The sequence below is a fragment of the Kogia breviceps genome, chromosome 1 (genome assembly GCF_026419965.1).
Source record: "Kogia breviceps isolate mKogBre1 chromosome 1, mKogBre1 haplotype 1, whole genome shotgun sequence".
NCBI classification, from domain to species: Eukaryota; Metazoa; Chordata; class Mammalia; order Artiodactyla; family Physeteridae; genus Kogia; species Kogia breviceps.
This window is the reverse complement of record NC_081310.1, coordinates 30,053,753-30,080,314: the sequence shown is the minus strand read 5'-3', so window position 1 is coordinate 30,080,314 and position 26,562 is coordinate 30,053,753. Positions and strand designations below refer to the sequence as shown.

Genomic DNA, 26,562 nt, shown 5'->3' with positions numbered 1-26,562 from the left:
GAAATTTTCCGTATTAAAAAGCTGGCAGGTTTTTTTGTTGTTTGGTTGGGAGTTTTTTGTTTGTTTTTTTAATAAAGAAGTATTTCTTAAATGGTACTTTGTAAAGTAACCTGGTATAACAGATAACAGTGCCCACTTTGCAGAGGTGTTTTTCAGAAAAAGTGGGGTCAGATTTTTCTCTCTGCCCTAAACCCCTCTTGCCCTTCCAAAATAAAACTTGTATTTAACTAGATCAAATTGAGAGTAGGAGTTTTTAATTTCATTTTTAGAAAATGACAGGAAAAGTTTTGTAGGTAAAGTGCCAAGTTGGATAAAATACAGAGAACAATCAATCAGACCTAAGAGAAGGGATTCTTCTCTGTCCAACTTGCATAATCACCTGTATCAAAATACCTGACTCGGGCTTACTCCTCAAATGAGCTTCCTCTGTTTATTCATGCTAGGAATGCTTTGTCCTAAGAGACTCCACCCTTCTTTGGGAGACCGTTGAATCTGCAACTCTCAATTCCAGTCCTTTCTTCTGTCAGTGTCTACACCCATGGTGATGTGTGTCCTGGAATGTCAGAGCTAATCACAGCCAGGAACCAGAATAGGAGATTTCCTGCATGTGTCAGAACCCCACAAAAGCAGCGAGGGGCACCTCCACGTTTAAAGGAGATATACGATGCCGGGGTACCCTGCTGAGCTTTGTCTCCAAAAGCCCTGAGGTGGCTCTTCCTAACACCCCATTTCACAGACTAGGGCATCGAGGCTAGACAGGTTAAGAACTTGCCCAAGAACTTGCTAGGTACTAATGACACTATCTGACCCACCACGTTCTTATTCAATGAACCATTCTAATAATATCCGGAAAGTGGGTTGGAAACCATGACCTGGTGATATAAAAATAACAATGACAAAAGCAAGCCATCACATTCTATAAGGAAGACTGCGACATGCCATCTGCCTCTGCTCACCCACAGTGGACTTGATTCAGCTACGGTGGAGATGGATCCTGAGGCAGGTGACCCATGTTCAGCCCTAGGATGTCATCTCCAGAGGGCACGGCAGAAGAATCAGGGTCCTGTTCAGGTCACACCACCGCCACCCCCAATGCCTCTTACCTAGATGGCTTTCCTGCTACAGTCCTGGTCTGTGGTCTGTGCCGCCCAGTGTGGGTAATCCGAGCAGGTCACATACAACCTCTTCAACAACCAATTTCAGAAACAATCACAAGAGCAGCCAGAGACGGTTTTCAGCCGGGTCAAAGGACTCACTTGTCAAAACAAAAGAAACTGGCTGACGGTAAACGCACCTTCAACTTGCTTCACCCTCCTCTGGGATTTGCGCCACGAAGCCCATGAAGAGAGGGGCTCTTCGTGAGAGGCTGCTGCAAGTGACGTCCCTCGGCCAAGTTTCCACACCTCCCTTTCCTCCGCTTCCTTCCTGCCCTGAGTTCCCTCGACTTCCCTCGCAAGTCCAGGCCTTTCGGATGGGAGGACTCATCTGTGTCACTTCCTCTCCAAACATAAGCAGCGGCCAAAGCATCTCTGCCAATTCTCTCCCCCTGGGTCTGCGCATCCAGTGCCCGGCTTCCCTGGGTGCGTTGCCTTGTTCCTGGGTTTCCCCAGCCCCACCAGTGAGCCTCTCCCCGATGTGGAGTAATTTCCACGCACAAGCCATTTATAAGCTCTATCACCATGGCTCAGCTGCCTCACTTTCTGCATTCATAACGTGGGGGTGATAAGAGTCCTCCTGCAACACACCGAGTTGCTGGAGGACTTATAGGAGTTATTATTCTATAAGGTGCTGCTCCAGCACCTGGCATGTGGTCGGCATTATGTATGTTTACTCTCACTGCCCTTATTATTGTTGCTATTTCACTAAATATTGCAGAAGCCCAAGGAAACCCAAAGTACCTGCTAAGTCCCAGAAGAGAAAAAAATCTGCTTTCCAACAAGCCAATAGTTACAGAATGTTTAAAGTTAAGGCTATTCATCGTAAGGAGACAGACCATGAATGAAAAGCAACTACAGGTCCCACTGATTGGGAACCCTGACACGGTGCCTAGTGGGTTTCAGATATGTGACCACTCCAGAGAATCAAGAATACAACCAAGTGGGTTCTAAAGTGTTATAAAGTGTTATAATGCAATCACTTCTCCACAGCCAAGATGCTGAATCGAGTGGGGGGTGGGGATGAAAACAGGTATGAACTAGTGTCAGCTGTTAAAGAGTTGCATAATCCCAACTGATTTAACCAAATGTTAATTACTAATGGGAGAAAACAAAGTTTCTAAATAGATGGTCAGGCTACGCGTACATCCCTTCATGTAAAAAGACTACATATACACATGCACAGCAAATCCATCCTAACTATCCTTTCTTCTCTTTGTCCCCTCCCTGGTAGGTAGACACATACACACACCTTAAGTGGGTACTTGGTAAAACTTACGTTGTACTAAGTAGCTCTCAGTAACAGTCCAAAGAAAAGGCATCTGTCTACCTCTAGCAGAGTACCTTCACTGTTGTAAAAGCAATTTATTCTCATCCTACGATTCCTGTTACCATCAGTGACCTCAAACCTGAAGATCTGCTCAGCTGCCTGCATCTCGCGGAGCAAGTCTGGGCCTCAGGAGACAAGACACTGTCCGTCTTGTCTCTCCCTCTGCATGGGGGACGTCTGTGCCCTGTGGGATGTGAGCCTGGTAAGGACCGGGAGGGGAAATGTCAAGCGCTTCAGTTCTCAAGTGGGACGTTTAGCTCTTTAAAACTGAAAGACTTACACATGTACACTTTCTAACAAACACATATCTAATAAATGCAGCAAAGACTATACAGAGTAAACCTCATTCAAGAGAGGCCCCCCTTTGCTCTCTTGATTTATACTTATGTTTCAAAATGTTAAGGATTTCAAATTTCCCTAGAAATAAACACCATTTACTGAAATCTTTGTACATAAGCAAAAAAAAGAAAAAAAGAAAGAAAAGAAAAAGAAATTCCTGGGAAAATAAATGCATATCTGTTCTTCAACTAGATTGTAAGAGGGCAGGAACCAACGTTTTACACAACTTTTGTAACCCCAAATCCTTCTGCACTATAATTAACACATACTCTGACTCAGTAATGCCACTTCGGGGAAACTAATTGGGAATAAAAGCAATGAATCTTAAGGATTACATATAAGGATGCTGCAGTAAACATCATCTGTAGTAGAGGGTGGGGACTGAGAACAACCCATAGTAGAGTTATGTCCAAATAAATTCTGCAATTGCCACATTATTTGAGATATTATGCAGTTATTAAAAAATTAGTAACATCTGAACCTATGAACTCAGAGCAACAGCCATGAAAAATTCTGTAACTATTGGCTTGTTGGAAAAGTTGCAGAGTAATACGTAAAGGAAAAACAAAGCAAAGCCAGTCATCTTGCACATGTTTATGCTTATATAAGCCTGGAGAAAGGTGTAGAACATTTCCATCAATCCTCAGAAGGAAGAAAGGGGCAGCAGAACATCTACTTTGTCTTTACAGTCTTTGGAGTATTAATATCTTATTAGACCAAAAAAAGGTATTTTAAACCACTTAGCCTCTACCTCTCCTAAATTCTATATGAAGGCAATTTGGAAGAAGTCCTCCTTCAGGAGTAGTATTATATCAGCTCTCATGTATCATTTCAGCTACAGTATTATCTGAGTAATTACTATGTGCCAAAATCGGGCTAAAGACTTTTGCAGGTCTCATACCATTTAATCCTCAAAATCCCTATTTACATATAAGAAAACTGAGACTACATAACCAGTCCCAAAGCCATCAGGTGGCAGAGATTCCCTCCAAGCCCAGTCTTTCATCATTAGATTATACTGTAAGATGCACATTTGCTATGTATGTCCTCTTCATAAATATCAATATTTAGAACACTGTCTCATTAACCACATGGCTTTCAGCACCAAATATAATCATCCCTTGACTAAAAGCAAAAGGAAAAAAAGAAAATTGCTTGGGATCAAGTATTCCTTCTCAAAATTAGAACTGATTAAAACCACTTAAATCTTGGAACCTGCACGAGTTTTCATTCTTTTGAATTATTAGAGTTCAAAATGTCATTCTTTTTCTACTTTAAAACTTTTAATAATCTTTAATACTTTCTGATTATAAATTCATTATAAGAAAATTGGAAATCATAGAAAACTAAAAGGAAAAAATAAAAGTCACCCATAATGTCACCACCCAGAAATCAATTTAAAACTTTTGTATATTTTATCCCATTCTTTTAATTAAGTGTATTTTAAATTTGTTTACATAGTTGGGATTGTACAACACTGGGATTTTTCTTTTTTCTGATTCCTACTTATTTTCCCATATTACTAAAAATTTTTCAAAAGCAAGTTTAAACTGCTACATAATATTCTATGGGATAGATCAACATATATGTAATCATTCTCCACTGCTGAAATGTTAGGTTGGTTCTGATTTTTTGCCATTGTTCTAAAAGATTTGCCTAGACCTCTCTGATCCTTTCTTTAGGTTAGATTCTTAAGAAGGAGTGTTATCAAGTCAAAAGCTATATGTTTTTAGAAGTCTCACTGCATACTCCTAAATCGATTCCCAAAGGACTGTAAAATGCACAAGCCATGACAAATTGCTAAGACTTCCAATTCTTTATCTGTAAAATGACTGAAACACTGTGTTTTCTTAAATACTTTCATTAAACAAACCAACCAACCAACCTAGTCCTGTTCTCATGTGTATCACATAAAGAAGAATAGAACAAATGAAAAAGAAAGTATAAAATAGGTCTGGAATATGTAGGTTTAATTCCTTGCTCTGTCTGGTTACTTTAATCCAGTCAATAATTAGAAATTTAGAGCTAGAAGCTAGGAGATCGCTGAGTTTAACTGAAAAATCACTTCCCAACTGAAAAATCACTTCAAACTGAGGAGGAGAACAAGACTCAAATGCTAAAAGCTCCATGTTTGATGAAAGTAGGGTATTTCAGAAACCGGGCAACAGCAACAACAACAAAAAAATCAACAGGAAGTCGGAGGGCTCCAAGAGGGAGGCCTCCAGGAGGGAAGAAGGAAGGGAGAGGGGTGTGAAATTATCCGACAAGACTGGATCATGTGGAAAGTTGTGTAAGAGGAGTTTCATAAAGCCATTAGAGGTGTGTGGGAAGACTTAGATGTTTAAAGAAAACCAAGCAAAGGAAAAGGTGAAGCATTGACCAACTCAGGGAAAAACAAAAATGTGTTCAAAAAAAGCAAATGCAATCTCAACACCACACGTGGCTTAGCTGTAAACATTACTTAACCTATTTATACTGAATAGAAAGCAGTGGACTGAGACTAACCGGAGTATTCATGATGCTAATCATTCTGGAAGGATGGTGGCAAAGAAGACTCAGTATAAGTGAGCTCAAGTCCTTACCTCTCACTGCCACCACCACCAGCATCCTAGCTAACACTGTTGAACACCTACTGTGTTTTTTATTTTGTAAACTACTGAGCACTTATTAGTTGGCCTCCCAGACTGAGAAAAGAGGGATGTTTGTCTAGGAAGGAAAGGTCCCCTTGAATGCCCTGAAGTCACCCTTTGGAATTCCTTCAGCGAGAAGAGCATTCGGTTCAGTTTCAGGAAGTCTGTGGTAACTGCCAGGAACAGGGCCCCATTAGAACAGACTAGATGAATAAAGAAGGGCCCATGGACACTGAGCTGGAGGAAGTGGACCCCAAGAGAAATCTGAAATACAGCTGACCTAGACCTCCAACTCCCGACTGTTCACCACTCAAATACTAGAGGCTAATCTAAATGCGAATACAGATGGCTTTTGTACTGAGCCTAAATCTAGGAAGATGAATGACCATGAGGGCTAAAGACATCCCGGCTTTATACGTAAGTGGTGATTCCTAGAGCACAGAAATGTACAGATGCTGGCGCCTTTATGGGTTCAATGAGTGAAGGTCAGTGAGTTCTGGTCACTAAGTATTCACGGCCAAAAGCCAAACTCCTAATTTCACCAGAAATTATAGTTACCATTTATGGAGCATTTCCTCCACACTAAACTCTGTGCATATATTATTTCTAGTACTCACATCACCAACCTTGTACTAGGCATCATACCCATCTTATATGGATAAGTAAACTGAAGCTTACAAAGTTTAAGTAACTCACCTAAGACAACACACTAGCTAGCAGTGGAATTCACACAGTCTCCATTTGGCCACGTGGTTTCCATATTCCATAATATCTTACAGTATGAGCCTCTATTATGACTCTTCTAGAGTCTGGAGGAATACAGGGAAATTAATCTCTACCTATGGAAATATATATAACTCAGAGCTCATGACCTACTGACAGTGTTGAATACAATTAGTTACCACATTAGAGAAATGCACTCTTTGAATTCCGAGGGTTAGGACGAGAGGAACAAAGTTGCTAGATGACCCAGGGTCAGGAGAAAAAGAAAGAACCAAGATGAGAGGGAGTGGAGGGCTAGAAGCCAGGTCTTTACTCCATGTGGGCCTGGCATTTGCTCTAGACACATGCCTGGCATTTAGCAGTATTGTTCCTCCTCTGTTTCAAAAACAAAAACAGACTCCTCCCTGGATCCTGACATTCCTCCCACTATTGAACAGAGGCTAATCTCGATACCATAGGACTGACTGAAAAAGTAAACCAAAATGTGGGAAAGTTCTTAGACGTTTACATGACAAACTGGCATATCCCAAGTTTTAGCTTTGGCACTTCTCAGGAAATCTGGAAAAGCTGACCCACCGTCACCCAGAGGCACCAACCTTCTACTTATTCATGTGAATTTGTGCACTTTGGTCAAACTCTCCAAAGCGTCTTTTCACTCTACCAACAGAATAATAAATACCAGATAAATATGTGAGGTGACGGATGTGTCAGTTAACTAGATGGGGAAGTCCTTTCACAATATGTATGTAACATCAAATCACCATGATATTCACTTTAAATATCTTAGTTTTATATGTCAGTTATACCCCAATAAAGCTGATTTTTTTTGAAGTTTTTAATAATACCAGAAAAAACTATATGCTTTTATATTCTCATGGGTAAATGCAAAAGTGAACAAATTGCACTGCACTCACTCCTCTTAAGCTAATGCCAATAATTAAAACAAATTCAACCAACAAGGACCTGCTGTATAGCACGGGGAACTATACTTGATATTTTGTAACAACCCATAAGGGAAAAGAATCTGAAAAAGAATATATATATATACACACACATATACACAAACACACACACGTATGTATAACTGAATCACTTTGCTGTTCACCTGAAACTAACACAGCATTGTAAATCAACTATACTTCAATAAAAAATAAAATATACTGAAAATGAAATCTACGTACACACATTTATTAAATAATTCGAGTTGCCAGAAAAAAAGAGAAAATGTCTATGGAAACATATAGGAGGGCTTCCCTGGTGGAGGAGTGGTTAAGAGTCCGCCTGCCGATGCGGGACATGGGTTCGTGCCCTGGTCCGGGAGGATCCCACATGCCGCGGAGCGGCTGGGCCCGTGAGCCACGGCCGCTGAACCTGCACGTCCGGAGCCTGTGCTCCGCAACGGGAGAGGCCACAACAGTGAGAGGCCCGCGTACCGCAAAGAAAAAACAAACAAACACACAGGAAACAAAAAAAGGTACCCAATTAAAGAAAACTAAGAGAACAAAAGTAGAACCAGACATTTTTGTAGTACAAATACTGAAAAAGCTAGGAAGTTTTTTTTGAAAATGTTTAGACCTAGTGGATCATTTTCACTGCAATCTTTTACCTATAAACATAAAAGGGAGTTTTTTAAATTAATTTTTATTGTACTATAGTTGGCTTACAGTGTTGTGTTACTGTCTGCTATAAATTTTAAAAATTAAATTAATAAAATAAAATAAACAAATTCAAGTAAATTATGCCTATTTACCAAGGCATATCCTAAAGTCACCCATTCATGGGTAGTTCACATATGACTAGAGAAAGGAAAGGAAAATGAAGGAAGGACCAAGTAGGAAACTTACTGAGAGGTCAAAACAGACTAGAATTAAGGAAGGTGAATCAAGGACTGTGAAATCCAATTATGAAAGCAATAGGGAAAAACCTTTAATCAACCTACCCTTTGCAAATAACATAGGAAAAAGGTAGGAAAGCATCGTGTTGTGACGTAACATGCTTAACAGTGACTTAAAGAGAAGCCGGCTTCGGGGAAGGCCTCTCTCTGACATGCCTGGGAAGAAGAGGCAGAGGATGCTGTGGGTATGATCTTCAGGTCACATAATCAGCTGCATCTGAGGGAGGGCAAGGGTAAAGCACTGCAGGATGGCTTTCCCACTCTGCCACAACATCCCTCCAACAGTCCAGGCAGAGTAATGAGGGCAAACGGATACAAAGCAGAGCTGGGACCAAAAGTCCACACCTAAGCACCGAACCCGTTCAGCCCAAAGACCTCATGTTTACGAGAGGATGCTACTGGTGACACGGGGGAGAAAGTGAAGGCTCTGTGTACACCATACAGCACTTAAGCCAATCTTTGAAACAGAAGAACATTTCTATCCAAACATGAATCTTGTACTGACCACAGGCCATCTTCCCACTTACGAGCCAAGGTAAGTAAATAATAGTCAAATTTGTTGTCTCTATTAAATTAAGGTTATATTTTAGGACAATGGCCTAACCCACGTTTTTAAAAGAAATTCATTATTGCCAAATATTTATCAAGGACCTACAATGTGCCAGGCACCATGCTAGACAGTACAGATAAAACTATTTAAAACAGATACAGCTGTGCTGTCCTCAAGCAGCCCACCTGCCATAAAACACCTTAATCTCTAAAACAACTGTCTGTACAGGCACTCAAAAGACTGAAATCACTAAAGCATCCAAGCGGGGCAGTATCATAGCAGAGCACATAAAACTCACCAAATAATGCACTGGCATAAGTCTCATCTTTTTTCTTAAGGACATCTGCCCTTCTTTAAATGTCAAATACCAGAACACTAAGGAACACCATTAACTTTCACTTATCCAGCTCATTTCCACTGAGTCACCCTGCAGACACTGCAGATACCAAGATGAGTACAGTCCCGTTCTTGTCCTCAGGAAGCTCATAATCTAGTGAGGATGAATTGTTAAGACTCAGAGAAGGCAAAGAGCATTCTCTGGAAAGAGGTTTGAGAGCTGTGTTCAAGACGATTTTTGCAAAACTGACACAGAATAATATTATTGCCTTTTTCTCCTTACAAATTTCCCCACTGCAAGCTCTGACATCAGAGCAGGCTCTTGACCTCTCTGCTATGGTGGAATGTACTTCATCAAAACAAGCTTGCTGCCACTTCTCAAATTACGAAATTCACTCTCCCCTCCCACTATGGCATTCAAAGACATCTGAATTTTCCCTGGTCTATGGTGTGGCTAAAGGCTGCCCCCAAAGACTAAATAAGGTGATATAAAGGAGGCCCTTTAAGATATCTGGTCTGTGCCTTCCTGAATACTGAGGAGGAGGAAGAGGATGGTGATAATAATGATAGTAATTAATAATTGCAGCTTCGATGGACTGAGCATTGACTATGTATCAAGCATTGTGCTAAGCAGTCTCAGCTCATTGTCATTTAATGTTCATGAGAGCCCTCTGGAATAGGTCTATTATTTAATCCCCAGTTTACAGATGAGAAAACTGAGGATTGAAGAGGTAGAGACTTTGCTCAAGGACTCAAAGCTAGAAAGTGGCAGAGCCAAGCCCAGGTGTTTACCCAGTGTACCACGCCCTCCCTTAGCTGCCCTTTCCCCACATGCACCAACCACCTGCAAGGGGCAGGAACCCACCATGCCTTTTCTAATCCCCAAGCTTTTAAGTGCTATTGCCTCTGAGAGGTCCTACTTTCCAGTACTCACCCAGCTGACTCCTACTTGTCTTTCAGAACTCATTTGGTGTCACCTTTCTAGGAAACTTTCTAGACTGCCCCTCTCTAAGGTTTGATGTCTCTTCTCTGGATTTCCCCAGCCCGTGGGCATGGGCCCTCTCTCTCAGAGAACGTGTCATTCGGTCCTGAGCTGCTCAAGGTCATAGGTCATTTCATACTCAATTTTGGAGCTCCAGAGCCTTGTGGAGCGCTTATGCAAAGCAGGCATCAAGTCAACTGTGCTGGTTGGGTGAACAAATGATTGAGGAGAGAGAACTGAAGCTAAGGACTTATTCCAGAACATTCTTTGGAGCTAGAGTTACCCAAGTTCAAGTCCTAACTTGATTTCTTACCAACTTGACCAACTTAACTTTTCTTTTTTTTTTTTTTTTCCCCACCTTAACTTTGCTAAGCTTCAATCTCCTTTATAAAACAAAGGCTAAGAGTAGCATATAGCTCAAAAGGCTGTTCTGAGGATTAAGATTTAGAAGCATAGCTCAGTAAGTGGCATATAGTATGTGCTCAGTAAATGTCAGCTATTAGTACTAGTAAAGTACAGGTCAAAAACCAACTCGCCAGTAGTAAAGGACTTTGCCCTTGGTACCTAGCTCCTCTCTTCTCTCCAATCTCAAGGCTCTGAGCAGATACAGAGTTACTCCCCCTATAATATGGTTACACGGTGGGAGAGATCACTTCCACAAGCAAGCCAGATCCCTTCCAGAGCTAAACATTTTAAAATTACTTAGGTTTTTCTATAAAGCTTTGAGCGGAAAATCTGTTTCACACATAACCTTGAATTTAACCTTTTCTCCCAAGACAAGCATTTCCCTAGGAACTCATGACCTAGCTCAGAATAAAGCAGTTGCTACACTAACAACTACCTTTGACAGAGCACTATGACTAATTGTATCATGCTGATCACTAGTTCAAGTTTAAAAGCTTAGTCATTTCATACCATATTGGTCAAAACATCCTTGGCTATAAATTAGACCACAGAGCATTTCCCATTTTGCATATATAACTGACAATACCATGAAAGATGTCAGAATTCAGTTATATTTATGCTACTTTAAGAAATGTAATTTGCTTAATATGGTCTAACCCCATATTCAGTGCCATAGGAACAATTTGCTTTTCAAATTACATTTTCTTTAATAGGTTTTGAAATTCCATAGATTTCATTACAATAATTATGTAGGACTTGGAATGGCCTGGAAAAATTCTAAAATCAAGCCTCATTTTATATGTTCTCTTGACGCTGTAATGTCATATTAGTTCATAGATAAAACTGCGATGTAAGAGCTCTACAATGGCTGCAGACAGCCAATGCTGCTGAAGTATTCCAACTTTTATTTACCGGCCTTGATAAAGCACCACTGCATCCCCTCCTAGGCTTACAATGAAAACTTCAGAACATGGAAAGTTGGTTTTGGAAAGAGACCAGATGAGATGCGGTACTCATCTGCGTAGTGGCCGGAGCAAACTTGCACCTTTTTCCTTCCATGCTTCATTGTTCTTGTACACACTGCCCCCCTCCAACAAAAGGCTTATTTACCACAGTAGATCTTAGTCTAAAAAACCAGAACATTAAGGAAGAAATTTGCCTTTTAAACACAATTTTAATCTACTCAGAGGCACAGTGAGATCAGTGAAGATGATGTAAATTGATATGCTGGCCCATGTGTTAGACCTATTTTACATACAAGAGCAACACATACAAGGTCACATATATATATGATGAAAAGATGCGCAAATCTGAAATATTGGCAGAATGATTATATTGGGAGCAGCTTTTACAGAACATATTTTTTTTTAAACTTATTTATTTCTTTATTTATGCCTGTGTTGGGCCTTCGTTTCTGTGCGAGGGCTTTCTCTAGTTGTGGCAAGTGGGGGCCGCTCTTCATCGCGGTGCACGGGCCTCTCACTATCGCGGCCTCTCCTGTTGCGGAGCACAGGCTCCAGACGCGCAGGCTCAGTAATGGTGGCTCACGGGCCCAGTTGCTCCGCGGCATGCGGGATCCTCCCAGACCGGGGCTCGAACCCGTGTCCCCTGCATTAGCTGGCAGATTCTCAACCACTGCGCCACCAGGGAAGCCCCAGAACATATTCTTACAGGCATGTGTCAAAGAAAGTAAGAACAACTTCTAAAGTAGTGGCACTCAACTTGCGTGAAGATAACCAAATAAAATTGCTGGGACACTCCACCAGTGTCCTCTCTCCCATCCTTAGTGCCTTCCTTTTCCTCTCTTTTCTTCTTCTCTCTTCCTATATTACACTAGTGGTCTTGGCAGCCTACTGCATGGTCTAGCATCCCCGGGGTTACAGAGGTTGGGGATTCTTACCATATAAACTTATGCTTTAATGTTTTCTGGTCAAAACAGGAGCCAGCCCTGGATATACTTCTCTTTATCTGCTGAGTTAACCAACAAACAGTATGCACTGTTGTATTCCATCATCTAACTTTGAGTAAAGTTAGAGCTGCTCTTTTTTCTGAAGGATTGGAAAGAGAAGATGCTAGGAAACTGGTTATATAGAGGAAGCTTACCTGAACAGCAGCGAGGCAGAGAGAAGGAAAGCTGACAACATACTTGTGTAAAGGAAGAATGGCCTCTCCTGACATTTCTAAGGCCAAGAGCCACTACTACACTATTGGGTGAAAGAGAGGCAGTGAGGGCAGGTGATTCTGTTCCTTGACAAGATTCAAGGAAAGGAAGGAATGAAGTATAATTAGCAACGATGACCACAAGTAAACTTAAGGAAAAGAGATGCCTGCAAGACCTGGAATTCCTCTTGTCCGACTCATGAAACTAGTCTTGAAGATTACTTAACTCGCTTTAGATCAACCAGCAACAGTCTGAGAGCTGGAACCAGCACTGGTGGTGAGATGTTTTCTCTCTCCTTAGCCTCATCCCGTAAAAGAATGGAGACACATCCAGTTACTCATTAAGGTGAAAAAGATCTAAAGACTCAAGAGCTTGGGCTTTGAAGTAAGAAAGTCCTGAATTTGAATACTAAGTTTGAATTTTAACCAACTGTAAAATCTTGGGCAAACCATGTTAACTTCTCTGAACGTCGGTTTCCTCATCTGTAAGATGAAAGTAACAGTAACTACACTTCACAGGGTTACTGGAAGGATTAAATGAGACTATACGTGTAAAGCAGTTCAAGTATTTGGACCACAAACAAACCCTAATGAGGTTTCTATTAATATAGCTATTACAACTGGAGGAAAGGTGGTTAAAAAATTAGCACTCAAGAAATAAAAAGATTTGAAAGGTGACTCTAAGAACTAAAATTTATTTGATAATGTCTGAAAAATAATTAAATAACCTTAAGGTGAGAAATAAGAATGAAACAGTCAAAATGTCTGCAATAACTCAAAGGAGTCCAAATAAGAAAGACTTGCCATCAATTTGAAGTAGATTTGCCATCAATCTACTCCAGGAGAAAACATATTTAAACAAGTTATCAGATTAAGATAGGGCAGGAAGAAAGCTTCACGACATAGTTAGCAAATGCTATTCTAATATATTTTTCACACCCACAGACAAACAACACTTCGTGTTTCTTTCCTAAACGTAAAAATAAAACTCTCCTGGCATTCATGGTCCTGAGCTTAGAATGTACTCAGTAATTTTCCATGTCACTTTTGTGCTCACAGATTTAGAAATGCACTTCAGTTCCTAACAAAAATATTTATGCTCTGAAGTATTTATTGCTTCTGCTTAACTATATCCCAGTGTACAGATGAGAAAGGTATTCGAGAGGAAATGTGGAATAGTGTGCAAAATGTTCTAGAGCAGAAGGTCAAGCAACGGAACATACTTTACTTTATAAGTGTAACAGGATAGGGCTGAAAACAGAGTGAGGCTTAGTCCAGCCCCGCCTGGGGAGCTCAGCCCAGGTCCTCAAAGCAAGGAATTCTAGCTCCAGAGCACACAAACCGAATGCAGGACTAACACCAAGTACTGGAAACCCACCCAGACCCCAGCCAGGGGAAAACGGGTTCCTATTACCTGCCCCGCTCCCCCACTTCAAACAGGTTAGCAAATCAGAGGTTTTCTGTTTCTTTTTTTAAGCAACACCTTTATTTTCAAATAAAACATTACAGATGAAAGCAGAACTGACTTGCTGACACCCATATATCCTCTATGACGCTCCCCACCTCTGACACCTAGCCCCAAGTCCTGGGACCCCTAAAGTGACCAGAAAACACAACTTGAAAAGACAAACTAAATGGGAGCTAGAGAAAGACTGGAAGACCCTCAAGAAAAATTTATCTGGAACATGTAAATTTCCATCATTCAGTTGTAACTTGGTTTTTTACTATACTGAATTGCTTTGGTAAATCATAAAAATTCTGCACAAGAATATACCAATTTTCATGGTTAAACAACAGGGAAAAAAGAATAGTAGAATTCAATCAATCTAGCTCAATCTAAATTTTTTTTTAAAAGTTATAAAACTGCCAAAAGAAAATACATTACAAATGTGAAGGTATGGGTCTTTCCTAAATAAGATCCTGACCTCAGAAACCATATCAGATTTTATTACATAATCTAAAATCCCTGCATGGCTAAAGACAACATAAAGCAGGTTAGAAAACAACCACTTGGGAGAAAATACTTGTACCATATACGACAGACAAAAACTCAATATCAAAGAAATCCTATTAATCTGTAAGAAACTAGAAAAATGGACACTTTATAACTGAAAGGCACAGGGCTCAAGAGCATATGAAGACATTCAAACGCTCTAATTATCAGGGAAATGTAAATTAAACACACATAATGGGCCATTTTTTTTAACTCTCAAGTTGAAAAAAAATTAGAGATTGATCATTTCCAGTGCTGAGGAGGATATGGTGCTTGTTATGGGAACAGACACAGGTAAGACCATTTTAAGGGAAACATGTAAAAACTTAAAAAGTGTGCATGACCTTTAACCGAGTAATTCTACTTCTAGGAATCTATCCTACAAGATTCTACATGTATTTATGTAAAAGGCCATTTGCCTTAGCATTATTCATAATAGGGAAAACTTGATACAACTGAAATTTTTGTGGAACATGGTGCAAACATTTAAAAGAACTAGGATGTGTACATACTCACAGGACAGGGAGCTATTACCACACATCTTTGTGTGACAAAAGCCCAATGTAGTTTCTAATTTGTTTTTTAAAATTTTCTTTACATTTCATGTGTCTATGCACACGCATAAGAAAAGGACTGGGAGGACATACCTCAAACTGTCAGCTGTTGGCAGGGTGAAAAAAGGAGAATATAAAACTATATCAGGGGCTTCCCTGGTGGCGCAGTGGTTAAGAATCCGCCTGCCAATGCAGGGGACACAGGTTCGAGCCCTGGTCCAGGAAGATCCCACATGCCACAGAGCAACCAAGCCCATGCACCACAACTACTGAGCAGGTGCTCTAGAGTCCGTGAGCCACAACTACTGAGCCCGTGTGCCACAACTACTGAAGCCCGCGCACCTAGAGCCTATGCTCCACAACAAGAGAAGCCACTGAAATGAGAAGCCCACGCGCCACAACGAAGAGTAGCCCCCACTAGCAGCAACTAGAGAAAGCCCATGTGCAGCAACGAAGACCCAACGCAGCCATAAATAAATAAATAAATAGATGATAGATAAATACAAATACAAAATACAAAAAAATACAAAACAAATACAAATACAAAAACTACTATCAGCATGTTGTTCCCAATTTAATAAAACACACACACATACACATATCCATGCATACATGCAACACAGAAAAGGACAAAAGAGGTGATGTAGTAATTATTCATGGGTGGTAGGATGCTGGGTGATTTATTTTCTGCTTTAAAAAATTTTCTATATTTCTTACATTTTCTACAATGATCATTATTTTATATTTAGAAAAATATCGTGTTATGCTTAAAATGTTATAACAAAGTACTTGGGGGAGCTTTAAAAAACTTGAAAAAATAGTATTTATTTCCTGTCCCAAGTATAATATAATCACTATTGAATATATAACAGTATTTAGAATTCTGTCCCAAGAACTAGACCCAGGGCAAAGACCTCCTTGCTCTTTCCATTTTAACTCTAATTCTCTAGACATGGCTCGCAACCGTGATACAGATTACTTTTAATAAAAGCATATAATTAACTACAGGCTCTAAACGTTGTCCCAGGTCACTAAGACCTAGAATAATTATAGAAGGTACCATGGAAGAAGGCAGCATTGCGCCGAATCTTAAAGAATTCAGAGAAAAAGAGGACATGAACCTAAAAGTCCTTCCAATTACCTCACTATTCATCTCTTCTCAATCTGATGACTCTCAATGTTTGAAAATTGTCACTTAAACACCTAGCTTCCCAAAAGAGACTCATATATGACTCCATAATAATGACATATATACTGAAACATATCTAAATATGCACACATATATTTAACAGTGTATATTTTTAAGGTCTCAAATTCCTACCCTAAAAAGAAAGACTTCAAGGCCAACAGTCTACAAGGTATCCCGGTAACACTGCTGGTGGTGTAACGTTCATGGCAAGCAATTTGGCAATATCTACTAAAATTACAAATGCACAAACCCTTTGACCCAGCAAGTCTACTGCTAGAAATTTATTCTAAGACTCAGACGTGTGTGAAAAGATTCTTTGTAATTGCAAAATCTGGAAACAACCTAAAAACCCCATCACAGAGGACAGGTGAAATAATGGTGTGTACATAAAATGGCAAAATTAATGAGGAGGCCCTATATAAGCTGAAATGAATGGCTTCTAGGATAAGAGACACCACTGATATAGAACAGGAGTGATGCACTAGGTTTGTGGAAACAGTGGGGGGAGGGATATATACATTTGTATGCATACAAAATACCTCTGGAAGACGACATTAAAAACTATTAACAGTGGGCCTCTAAGAGGGGAACCTGAGGCTGGGCATCAAGGGTACCTTTAAAATTCTGCATTATGTTCATCTTTCACCCATTCAAACAAAAATAGATATAATTTGGGCTTCCCTGGTGGCGCAGTGGTTGAGAGTCCGCCTGCCGATGCAGGGGATACGGGTTCGTGCCCCGGTCCGGGAAGATCCCACATGCCGCGGAGCGGCTGGGCTCGTGAGCCATGGCCGCTGAGCTTGTAAGTCCGGAGCCTGTGCTCCGCAACGGGAGAGGCCACAACAGTGAGAGGCCCGCGTACCACAAAAAAAATATATATATATATATATATATATATATAATTTAAATTTAATACATTTTATCTCTGCCCTCAAAAGAAAACTTCAAAGCCAACAGTTTACCTAGTACAACTGTCCATTTATGTGAACTCTGAAAGTCTGCCAAAGTTCACGTCACTGTAATTTTTTAAATGGTTAATATGTCAAACTCTCTGTAAAGTTGTTATATGACTTCTAATTTAAGTATAAAATTTCAAAAAATGCCTATGAGACAACTCCAAAAAAGAAAATAATACTCAGCTTTGTTTGATGTCTGATACAGAAAACACTCTTCATATTACAGGAAACTCAACTTCAAAAGCCAATACATTTCCTACAGGAACTCTTGCTCCTGGGGACACATCTGTACCAGCCCCTTGAGGAGGGAAAGGGCAAACGGTCCTACCTGCGAGTGTCTGCCAGCAACTCTGTGTGACATTTTCTCACTGTCGGCAATGAATCACAATTCCTGTTGACGGCATTTTGGCTTATAAAGTATAACTTAATTCTAAGACAACTGTGAGGAGGTGCCCAAGAATTAAAGTTCTCCGCAGAATATTCTCCCAATTAAGTACCACATACTCACGTGTCCATGCTGCTGGTATATTTGTGGCAACCATGAAAGATATCTGAAAAACTATCTTTTCGTAGTCTGGGACAAAAGGCGTAGTCACGTCCCAGATTCCCAATCAGAAGGGGCCACAGATCTCCCTCACTCCCCTTGCCAGGCAAATCTGCAGTCTCCTATTCAACATCCCCAAGGCAACTCAAATTTTGTTCAAACACCCCAACTTTCCACGTTCTTCCATAGGACTCAGCTTCACCTCTCCTGAGCGCTCTCTGCGTGAGGCTTCTCAGAATCAGAGCCACCCTGGCAGCAATACCATCCTCCTCCATCTCAGTACATGACGACTCTTTTCTGGTTCCTAATACAAGTGGCTCAAAGACAAGTGGCTTCCTGAATACGTTGCTTACTGAATAAATCTCTCTCGGGAAGTCCAACGTCCTGAGGTATCAGGACCACCGAGGGGCAGACAGAAATGGAAGTTCGGCAATCAATTCACCACGGGTCTCACCAGATTTCCATGTCTACAAGGAACCCTGGCTACCACAGAAGCAGCGTGGATGGGGGATGATTTGTTCCAGCCTATCTAAGGCCTTCATAAGAAAGTCTGAAAGAAACATGAAGCCATCAAGGCCTAACCTGGCCTGGTATGACAACATCTGTAGGGCATGTCACGGTGCCTCGGGTCCCTGCGTTATGAATAGGAGGAAAGCACAGAGCCATTCCAGGGGGCGAGTGCGAGCATTAGAGGAAAGATTAAAAGACACCTGGTATTTGGTAATTATTCATTACTGTGAGGAACTATGTCAAACACTAACAACAAGAGTAGTTGAAGAAAACTAACTACAGTAAAGATTAAAAAGTATTTCGGGCTTCCCTGGTGGCGCAGTGGTTGAGAATCCGCCTGCCAATGCAGGAGACACGGGTTCGTGCCCTGGTCCGGGAAGATCCCACATGCCGCGGAGCAACTAAGCCCGTGAGCCATGGCCGCTGAGCCTGTGCGTCCGGAGCCTGTGCTCCGCAACGGGAGAGGCCACAACAGTGAGAGGCCCGCATACCCAAAAAAAAAAAAAAAAAAAAAAAAAAAAAAAGATTAAAAAGTATTTTAATTGACACGCTGTGCAGTTTTAAGTCAACACCAAAGTTCAAGGACTATTGGGGCAAACAGCTGAGATTCATCTGGCAGAACTGGGAAAAAATGTTAAATTTTCTTTTCATATTTTGATTATATTAGGGTGTGACTATAATAATATTATAGTCTCCTAAACCATATGAGAGCTGGTTAAACAGAGAAAACTTAATCGATGAAAACGTACTAAGAATTCTATGAACAAGTAGCTATAAACTCTTTAAGAAGGGACCCTATTCATGTTTATCCCTGTTGAATTTCTACCTAATACTGTGCCTGGAACATATTGGGAGCTTAACAAATACTTGTTAAGGCAATGAACTGAGAACACCAGGTGTAGAATAGAGAAAAATTAACTTAAAGCCATTTTCCATGCCATGTACTCAATTCTAAGAGAAATTGTTGTGAAATGTTTTTATTGTGTTGGTTAAGAGTCTGGGCTTTATCGAGACAGGGATCTGAGTTTAACCCAGTTCTGTTTCTTACTAGCCAGGTAAATGATGTACGCTTTACACTCCTGTTTTCCCAGGGGCAAGATAAGCCTCTTCTTGCTACAATACAACTCAGAGAGTGGCAAGGATTAAATAAGAAAAAATATATGCATTGAAAAATATTCGTTATATTAATTAAATATTTTTATCATTTAAAAGCTAAGGAAAATGATAGGCATTTTCATCTAAGCTTTGGGGGAAATATAGCATCTGAAGGTCAAGGAATTAGTAGAAATTATCAAAGAAAATTATCAAGAAATTACCAAAAACAAAGGCAGAGTTATTTGATTATGTGAAAGTGTTCCATAATGACACATAGCACAATGTTAAAAATAATATCACAGAAAATACATATGTGGAAAACATAAATGAAAGTGTTATCATTCTTTTTTTTTTAATTTATCTATTTTATTTATTTATTTTTGGCTGTGTGGGGTCTCCGTTGCTGCGCGCAGGCTTTCTCTAGTTGAGGTGAGCAGAGGCTACTCTTCGTTGCGGTGCATGGGCTTCTCATTGCAGTGTCTTCTCTTGTTGCAGAGCACGGGCTCTAGGCACGCGGGCTCAGTAGTTGTGGCTCGCAGGCTCTAGAGCTCAGGCACAGTAGCTGTGGCACACGGGCTTAGCTGCTCCGCGGCATGTGGGATCTTCCCTGACCAGGGCTCAAACCCGTGTCCCCTGAATCGGCAGGCAGATTCTTAACCACTGCGTAACCAGGGAAGCCCCAAAGTGTTATCATTCTTATATCAATTATTTACATAGGATGTAACCAGATTTCCCTCAAAGTTTTTTAACAAGACAGTAGAAAAATTAAATGAGAAGTTGTTGAAATTTGTAATTTAAAAAACCTGCTAACTACTACATATAAAATAGATAAACAACAAAGTCCCACTGTATAGCACAGGGAACTATTATCAATATCTTATAATAACCTATAAGGAAAAATATGAAAAAGAATATATATATATATGTATAACTGAATCACATTGCTGTACACCAGCAACTAACACAACATTGTAAATCAACTATACTTCAATAAAAAAATTTAAAACCTACTAATATATCTTACAGGTAATATATATTAGTAGCCTAACCCTACAAAAGTAAAGTATCTCAAAAGAAAATTCCAACCCCAAACAACAAAATCCAATTAACAGAGGGATTCTGAGTTTTAAATTCAAACTGTGAAAAATAATCATATTAGTTTATATTTAGCGAAATCTACCATTAAAGAAAAATATAAATACAGTTTTGCTAAAAATAAACAATAGTATTAACAATAAACAATAATATTAACAATAAGAGAGCAAGCACTATTTAGTGTTACTATTTAGTATTTACTATGATACTATTCTAAGTACGTCATAAGAACTAACTTCAAAATAATCTCCAACGATACATAAACTTATATAAACTTATATCAAGTATTGAGGTTGGCATGGGAAAAGACGTCAGAAGACATTCTGGGCATGGCTTCTTTGACACAGCTCAGTAATCAGAGGACTAAACCTTATTTAAACACAGCCATAAATTTATCGTCTGCTTCCCCTCTTCCATTCTTATCTCCAATATGCAGGTGTATAATTGCAAGACAAGATAAACTTTAAAAACAGAGTTTAAGGAGCAGAAAAATAAAATCCAGCATTGCATTTTCACTTCAAATCTTGGTTCAGGATTGTTACATTTCCACCGACTCCCCAGAGGCTCGTTCTTTCCTCTCAAAGCAAAGTGCAGCACCTTAATACATGGTCTTGTGCTCCTATTATTGTAATCTCTGTCTATGAACAACCAGTTGCGGCAATCAGCAAAAGCCATATGACATATTTAGCTGCAGGAAGAGCAGAGACTAACATCAGCAATAATTATGAGTCATTTCATTTTATCTGCATATACAATATTTCTATCTGTTCAGGAGCAAACATACCTGACGTCACGTACTCCAGTAAGGTTTGCCTTATGCCTTTTTACCTGTTTATCTTAGCTTACAGTTGAGTCTCTGAGCTTTCCCAGTAAGGACAAGCCTAGGGCAACAGATGGTTTCTGGCACTCTACGCATTTTGAACACAGTGCTTTCCCGTTCCTGGGAAGCGTGAGAAATAGTCAGGAAACTCACGTACCTTCCCCCAAATGCAGAACTAGGAAATGGTGATTAGAATGCTACCAGTGATGTCACCACTTCCCAATTCCTCCTCACTAGTTCCGGAAATGAGGGAGAGCCAACTTAAGACTAAAGTCTTCCAACTTACATTACAGAGCGTAAAGCACTGCCACCGCCTCTGCCTGAGCCCTACCTCTGAGATGACCTTCACACTTCACTGGAGGGGTGAGAAAATACATGAGGACTGTGACCCCCCAGTCAATCACCATTTAGCCAGACAAGGCCCTTTCTCTCCCTGCCGCATCCAAGCACCTCACCCAGCCCTGGCAGTGGGGAGCTGCCCCAAACCTCTCATGACTGAGAACCAGCTCCTCATCGGGAGCTCCTCATGCATCAGTCGTCCCTAATCCTTAGAGCAACATTCTGGAAGTCTTTGGTTCTTCCCACCAAACCAAAACTGCCTCCTGCCCTCTATCACCTTCCCATAGCTGTCACATCCAACTTAAAGCAACCAAATAACAGGCACCAGAGAAACAGGCTTTCAGAAACAGGAAGCCCACAGACTGATGTCCCAGCCCGCCACTAGATTACATAGTTCCAAGGTACCACTCTGCTCAGCCATGGCTGAGCTCCACTGGGTCAGGGACCAACAGGTAAACAAGATTTATTACACCCAAGGATAATGGGCTAGGTCCAGAATTCTAGGGGCTCTTTCTGCATGACATAAGGTACAGATTGAACTCTGAAGGACAGCAGAATCTGCTCCATTTAAGAAAGAAATACCTGCCTTAGAGTAAGGAAAAGGGTTTGGTGTTATGCACACAGGGGGTAAAGGAAGATGGGGAATTCAGGTTGACTCAAGTCCGTAGTGTGTTTAACTCGATAGGAGGTGACACGGTCCCCCAGGGTGGGAATAGAAGAAAAGGAAGAGGTTTGAGGAGAAAGCCAATGAATTCTGTGTGTGACATTCTGAGTTTAAGATATTTGCAGTCAATCACATGGAAAATCCAATGGGCAGCTGGAATGTGGCTGCCCAGAAGAGAGAGGGGTCTGAGCTACAGACAGCTCAGAAAACAGTATCAGAAGAGAAGGTCACATGCAAGACCACACCTGCATTCAACAGGTGAGCAGTGGCGGAGAACCCTCAAAAGACAGTGAAAGGGAACACCCAGGGGAGGAAGAACATCAGGGGGGCCCAAGAAGGTAATGCTTCAAGGAGGCAGCCATGGTCAATGTCAAATTCCAAAGGAAGGTCAAATCAGATGAGAACTGAGAAATATGCACTAGCCTTTAGGAGATGACTGGCCCCTCTGCCGGCCATATGCATGGAGCTAACGTCTGAATGAGAGATGCAGCCATCCCTCAGAACTTTCTCGAAAACCTTAGCTACAAAGGAAAGAGTGCCCAGTCTCTCTCTCTCTCTCTCTCTCTTTTTTTTTTAAATTAATATTTATTTATTTTTGGCTGTGTTGGATCTTTGTTTCTGTGCGAGGGCTTTCTCCAGTTGCAGCGAGTAGGGGCCACTCTTCATCGCGGTGCGCGGGCCTCTCACTGTCACGGCCTCTCCTGTTGCAGAGCACAGGCTCCAGACGCGCAGGCTCAGTAGTTGTGGCTCACGGGCTTAGTTGCTCCGCGGCATGTGGGATCTTCCCAGACCTGGGCCCGAACCCGTGTCCCCTGCATTGGCCGGCAGATTCTTAACCACTGCGCCACCAGGGAAGCCCTCTCTCTCTTTTTTTAAGAGTTTGTATAAGCAAAATATATTCCAACTTGGACCGAACTGTCAGTTCAGAACAGATTTACAATGAACTCTCTAGGGGTAAATCCAAGCCAGACAGACACTGGCCGTGTCAGCCACGCATCCTTGGCTCAGACAACAGACAGATTACTCTGCAGAAAGGAAATTAAGACCAAGATTACTAAGAAAGGAAACCAGGGCCCTCATACGAGTGTAGAACCATTAACACCATTAAGGACCGACTTCTCAGAACTGGCAAAAACTAATTTTCAGCAGAGCTTTTTTTTTTTTTTTTTTGAAAGACAAAGGCGCTTTCTAATGTTTCTAGAATGTTCTTAAGTAGGCAAGAGCACCAAAAGCTTCAGTTGGCCATAAGACACGGTAAATCTGAAACTGCCTCATCTGAAACTGCGTCTTCGCGGTGGAGGCATTCTGCTGGGTGACCACCGCTAACTCACCAGGAATAAGGGGGCTGACTCCTTGCAACCCACCCAGCCCAAAACAGCCCCCTGTGAGGGGAGAGAGACCTCTAACTTTTCTTTGCTCCCTTTGTTTGCTTTTATTTTTTATCTTTTTCAGTCCAGATGACTGGTCACCATAAATGAGAAAGTCTCACCGCCACGTGCAGCACAGCAGACAAAAAGGCACATCTGCTCACAACAGCACTCATGTTTTACACTGAAAGGACCATTTTAGATGGATCTCTAGCTACACAGCTGTGATCGAGTTAAACAAAAATTCAGAAGCAATCATACTACTAGTCCCAAACAAAACACCAAACTATTCATAGATAGCACCTGTTTTCTTTGCAAGTAATGACTCATAAAACTCCTGTGCTTTGTAAATTTTATTTGCGAAAGAAAGAAAAAAACCCTTCACACACAATCCCACACATTTAAGAGAACAAACTATGGAAGGTAGATGGTCTGAGTCAAAGGTAATGAATGGTTAACCATTATTCATTCTGAGCAGTAGGTCTCATCAAAGATTAGGTGCTATGTCTGGCATGTTGCAGGAGTTAACCATTAACTTACTGCCTAACAAAAGCCCCGACAATCCTTCCCAGCCCTCATGCCTGCAAACCAGACAGTGAAAAGGCAGGAATGCCTCCTGTTTCTGAGGCTGCAGATATGGTTAATCCCACAGCAATGCTCTGTCAATAAAGAACATCTCAGAAGTCAAGACCTCAACATATGTACCTTTTTTCAGTTAATCCTGAGTCAGGAGAGGTTCACCCTGGAATATTAAATTCTAGAATGAAAATCTCAAGAGGTGTACATAACACCTTTTAACCCTGAAACTACAAATTAGCTGTCACAGAGCTAAATCTACTCTTTGCCGGGATTTGGGGGTTTTAGACGTTACCATTATTTTCACCACATTGATTCCACCAACTTTCTTTTGTTACGTTCAGTACCAACTAGCAATACAGTAGGAGGAAAGATCATTCATTTACATTTCTTTTATGGCTACTTTAATTTATCAATCCTTTCTAAATACACTAAGCTCTGCCACTATGAGATGGTTCCGCATTCTGGGAGAAATAAAAAAAAAAAAGCTCACAATCACTTCAACTCTCTTCCTTCTTCACCTCCCTCGCCCCCTACAACCTCACCTCAAAAAGCGTAATCAGATTCCACAGAATAGTGCTCTCAGGGTCAAAAATGACCCCTCTGCATTGGGCAAATGGCTAGAGACCCTCTCAATTTGTTTGCACTTTTTCTGGGTAGTTCTAAACCTAGGCCAGTACACCATAGGTACTCTGAGAATGAATGATATGTTTTCTAAGCAGTTAAAGCCAGGGACAGGGCTCCTAGAATTAGCTTCTGATGCTTTAATGGCTCCTGGAGTTGAATAAACTTTTGCATCTCTGTGTGGAAAAGAACACACAATCACCTTGAGAAAATTCCCCCATGCTACACCAAGGCAAGCTCACAGACTTGAAGCTACTAAACAGTAAAATATAAAACAATGACCAATAAGCACATGAAAAGATGCTCAACATCACTAGTCACTGGAGAAATGAAAAACAAAACCACAGTGAGATACCACCTCATACCCATTAGGACAGCATTATCAAAAAACCAGAAAATAACAAGTGTTGGCAAGGATGTGGAGAAAGTGGTACTCTTGTACCCTGTTGAGTGGAATGTAAAATGGTACAGCTGCTAAAGAAAACAGTATGGAGGTTCCCCAAAAAATTAAAAATGGAACTACCATATGATTCAGCAATCCCACTTCTGGGTATATAACCGAAAGAACGGACAGCAGGATCTCAAAGAAATATCTGCACACCCATGTTCACAGTAGCACTATTCACAAATCCAAGAGATGTAAGCAACCCAAGTGTTCATCGACAGATGAATGGATAAACAAAATATGGTCTACACATTACAATGAAATATGATTCAGCCTTAAAAAGGAAGGAAATTCTGATAAGGTTACAACCTGATGAACCCGGAAGACATTATGCTAAGTGAAATAAGCCAGTCACAGAAAGACAAATACTGTATGACTCCACTTATATGAGGTATCTAAAACAGTCAAATTCATAGAGACAGAATGGTGCTTACCAGAGGTTGGGGGGAGGAAAAGTTGTTGTTTAGTGAGTATAGAGTTTCCATTTTGCAAGATGCAATAGTTCTGGAGATCTCCTGCATAACAATGTGAGTATACTTGACGCTACTTAGCTGGAAACTGGAAACTGGTTAAAATGGTAGATTTTGTTTTCTACCACAAATCTTTAAAAAGAATTTTAAAAACAAACCAAAAGGGGCTTCCCTGGTGGCGCAGTGGCTGAGAGTCCACCTGCCGATGCAGGGGACACAGGTTCATGCACCGGTCCGGGAAGATCCCACACGCCGCGGAGCGGCTGGGCCCGTGAGCCATGGCCGCTGAGCCTGCGCGTCCGGAGCCTGTGCTCCGCAACGGGAGAGGCCACAGCGGTGAGAGGCCCGCGAACCGCACACACACACACACAAAAAAAACCCTAAAGAAAAGAAAAAAGAACACTGGTTCAAACACCAAACTAAAGGGATTTTAACCCCTGAAGTACATCTGATCTATATATTTAACTGAAAAATGATCCAGTCTGGAATAGGAAGCAGCAAAACAACCTAAAGGTCGTTGGGGAAAGCAGTAGCGCAGAGGTTAAAAACTGGCAGCCTGAGAATGTCATGCAGTCCACCAACACTCATCCATTCATCTGTTCAACAGGCACTTACTGAGCACCTACTATATGCCAGGCACTGTTCTAGATGCTGTGGATACAGCATCGATGCCAAACAGACTAAAGATCCTGCTTACATTCTGTTGTTTTGTTTGACCCAGATACTTTTATTTTAAAATTTGAATTTGTTGCCCCTATTTAAAAACCAAGACATCTCACCCCAAAATGCAGATTTCCATTAGCTCTTGGAAAAAAAAA

General features: G+C 41.0%; 1 protein-coding gene across 8 annotated transcripts in view; it reads right to left on the bottom strand.

Annotated features, from left to right (window-relative positions):
- The window catches only part of PTPN14 (protein tyrosine phosphatase non-receptor type 14), a 170,624-nt gene that overhangs the window by 110,516 nt on the left and 33,546 nt on the right, over positions 1–26,562 (bottom strand). Inside the window, exon 1 of one of the 8 annotated variants that reach the window (XM_067029746.1) lies at positions 8,919–8,993. The exons of 6 other annotated variants lie outside the window; for them this stretch is intronic. The gene's annotated coding sequence lies outside the window, so the exon portion shown is untranslated. Of the gene's footprint in view, positions 1–1,103; positions 1,342–8,918; positions 8,994–26,562 lie in introns of those variants that run through there. One more of the 8 variants, XM_059041732.2, reaches the window with a different exon arrangement.